General features: G+C 44.8%; 1 long non-coding RNA gene across 1 annotated transcript; it reads left to right on the top strand.

Moving 5' to 3' along the window:
• The first annotated feature begins 313 nt into the window (after positions 1-313).
• On the top strand, positions 314-3,405 carry LOC120840864. Its single transcript, XR_006076589.1, has 3 exons — positions 314-359; positions 1,785-1,975; positions 3,192-3,405. It is a non-coding gene; the product is annotated as an uncharacterized LOC120840864 (long non-coding RNA).
• The last annotated feature ends 316 nt before the right edge of the window (positions 3,406-3,721 follow it).

Genomic DNA, 3,721 nt, shown 5'->3' with positions numbered 1-3,721 from the left:
CGCGCCACGGTTCCTGAAGCTCAGTTCTCCGAGCACAGCCTTTTTGATTTCTCTGATGCTCTCTTCTTTCTTTTGATTTTAATGGATTGAGTTGCTAGTGTGCACCTGTCTGTGTTCTACGTGTTCCTGTCCTTTTGTCCTTGTCTTTTTTTTTTTTGTGCACTTTTTTCAAGTTGGTCCACAATATTTTTTATTGTATATTGTACTCTGTTTTCATCTTTATACTTACTGCAGCCCTTGCCAAGCAGAAGTTGGCATTCACTTTCACCATCCCGATGTGAGTGTCCTGGGATGACACAGGATGACAGTTTCCTCTGCTGAAGTCCAGGCTTCATGGGAGACTGCCAAGGCTGTTTATGGTAAGGTGCTCTATATATTGGGCAATACAATAGCAACTTATTGCTGCTGGGATTGTTCTAACATAGACTGTGTTTAGGGGCTGGCCTTCAGCAATTCTAATGCCACTCGCCTGGAATGAAAGCCTCTAGGGAAATTGCACATTTCATTCAAAAGCGGAATGCAGAGTTGACAACAGAAGTGCATCACTACTTGCATGCAGTGTTGCTGGGTGTTGTATTTTTTTGTATTTTTTTATTTAGTGTTCCCAAAAATGGCTAAAGCCTTCCCATTGGTGCGCTTGTTAGCCCCTAGTCCCACTAGAGCGACAATACAGAAACAAACGACAGCGACGAGCTTCAAACCAGAGTCTCTGTCGCGATTTCACAGGCTTGTGCATAGAATAAAAGAGGCTACACTCGGATACAAGTATTACGCACGCGAGGGTATCTTCGGCAGGCTTGCAATCACCCGGGGTCACTTCACGAGCACCGAACGACTATAAACGCCTGCCAAAGGTATACCATCGCGAGGATACCGCATGTGTTGAAGGCTTGTCGGTGTCGTCTGTTTCTGTTTGTCGCTCTAGTGGGACTCGGGCATAAGTAACAACACACAAACACAAACGAACGGCAAGAGTGGTAAACAGTGCCTCTCACGTCCTTCGCCACCGTGCCCATTGGTTTTCAGAGAAGTTTCCAGTATTAATATCTATAATATTTTGTCATATATCGCACAAGGACACAACCAGGAGCTGTACCTACAATTCAACACTCACAAGACTTGCGTGAATACACCCCATAGCTGGTCGCATTTTCAGTCATTTTAATGTTGCGAAAATAAATAATGACATTGGCATATTTGTCGTGCCAAATGCTGTCACACCTGTTCCGAACTCTGGTCTCCACGTACTGCGGACTTTTTGCATCGATTCTTGTACATCTCTGCCTCACTTATGCCCAAAAACATTTTACTCGGTCTATCAAGCCGTGTAGTCAAGAAGCTATAATCTGTAAAACTCTTCAGAACACTCCTGAGTTGCGAAGCTTTGCAGTAGATATTTATGAAAAATATTCCGTGCTATTTCCTAACCTCGAATACATGACTGCAGGAGCATGGTATGCATTCAACATACTCTCTTTGACAAGCTAAAGCATCATAAATGTCATGTCCACGACCCTTACTATACCTATTAAGTTTTTGGCTGACAGTGTCATAGAAGCTGCGTATGGGCTGGACCAAACTGCAATCAGCCTTGTGTTATGTGGCACTGCTCTCCATGTATACACAGGGGCAGGAGTGCAGCCGCATTGCTCCAAGCTGGTGCGTGGTTGGTTGACCCCACTCCCACTCTCAGCTTTTATTGTAGCATTACACACATCATGTGGCAGTCCTGCACATTGTTCTGACTCATGTCATATATTTTTTTATATTTTTCACAAAATAAGTGGCAGCAGCACCAGCTCCTGTGATGCAGAGCATGTGCAACACAGATGCAGCCTTCGGTGGTGCAGCTGCAATACCTGCAACCTTAGATGGAGCAGCTGGTACAGTCGGACCTGCATCCGCTGAGGCAGCTGCTAAAGAGCCCGCTGAGGTGGAGCCATATCAGCTGCTAAACTTCCTAGAATGTGAAATGGTAAGTTGATTTGGTAAGTTTTTGCTTTATAAGAGATACCTCTGGAAAGAAGGCATTTCTATGCTTGCACAATGTCTTCAAGATGAAAAGGCCTTGACAATTTGTCATTGACCATCTAGATCTCGATAAATGTTGCTCAAATAAGATCTCTCTTTCAGCACCATCGCCACAAATTATTGTTTTTTGGTGTTGCATCACTTCAGCAGTGGTGTAAGACCCAAGTTTTAGTGTCTTGAAAAACATATCTAAGGCGACATCTCTTTGTAGAAAGTTTAAACCTGCATCTCTAACATTCTGCTCAACATTTTGAGTGCATTAGGCGGAAAGACTTGGAGCATCGTATTCCCCATTAATTACCTTTGGCCCATACAATAAACCCTTTTCAGAAGTGTGTGCATATCCAAGGCCGCCATTTCTTAAACGCGGATTCCGAGTACGCTTTGGAAACAAGCGCCGTGTCAGTGATTGGCGTGGATAGACATGAGTGCAACGTCAGCATTTCACATGGTCTTCGATCCAATCACAGCTTTCGTGTCCAACAAATGGCGACTGTCAATGTTGCTTGCTTAGGTTTTTGAAAATGGTCTATTCTTCCTATGTTCACCAGGTACATGGGAATGAAACTCAGCACTCTTGGAGCATAAAGTGGCTTCTTTTCTTTTGAAGCGTTAGTTTTATAGTCCCAGCCACGCTCGAGGTTGCATGATAACCCCGCACACAGGTAAAAAAGTGGCGCGCCTTGCACCGGCAACTCAAATCAGTGGGCGCATCTTCTCATGTTCTCTGTCCATTACGCCGACCGAAAAGTTCGGGGGGGGGGGGCGGGGGGGGATTCATGAAACACCATCTAAGGAGGCAAAGGGGGCTGGAAAGGGAAGAGCGAAATCACAAGGCCAGCCAGTGATCGCACTGTCAGGTTTTTTTGAGCCGGCCAAATAATCTTCGCCAGCAGCCGACACTACAAGAGGGCTTGCCACCCAGTACCCCTTGCAGTTGACAGCGGCAGAATCAGGGAACGTAATAAAAGAACTTGATAGCTCGAGCACCGTAGTAGTGTTGCATGGGAGCTTCGCAGGATTTTTGAAAATGATTCAACTAAAAAAGGAGTTAAACTAACGAAACTTGCTTTAATCAATATGCACGAAGCAGCATTTCATGAAAGGAGGATCTCACCACCGAATACACCGGTTTCGCTTCCTATTCTAATTTTTTATAGATGCATTTCTACGACGGTTGATGTCAAGGTGACGTGGAAAGCCTGGGGTGACAACAAGTGAACCAGGACATAAGGTCAAGCGTTGCTGTGAAGAACCTGGCCATTGCTCTGTGGGGGTCCAGTGTCCTGCAGAGGACTGTGGCCGAAATGGCGTCGAATGTCAGTCTTAACAAGGACAGCAGGCTGCCTCTGACACCCAAGAAAGTGGCATTCCTAAGAGGCGAGTGCAAACTATCTCACGTAAGCGTAACCTAAGCAGTTATTTGAAAAATCTTCTCAATCAAGGCAGTATCTCGGCAGCTAGTTGGTATTATACTGGGAGTTCACAATGTTTCGGTGATCTTTGGATGGACCGCATAAAACTGATAGGATTGAGCACACAGCTGTGACATAATGGTGGAAGCTTCCAGTAAAATTATAGGAAGATAGGTAACCTCGGTAAAACACAAAAGCCATATTTTTTTATTTTTTGCGTGCCAACACCAGATTTATATTTTTTTTTTGTGCCACTGGCCTTTATTTCGGCTATA

Source organism: Ixodes scapularis, unplaced genomic scaffold (assembly GCF_016920785.2).
Source record: "Ixodes scapularis isolate PalLabHiFi unplaced genomic scaffold, ASM1692078v2 PGA_scaffold7__128_contigs__length_106722199, whole genome shotgun sequence".
NCBI lineage: Eukaryota > Metazoa > Arthropoda > Arachnida > Ixodida > Ixodidae > Ixodes > Ixodes scapularis.
This window is presented reverse-complemented; position numbering and strand designations above follow the sequence as displayed.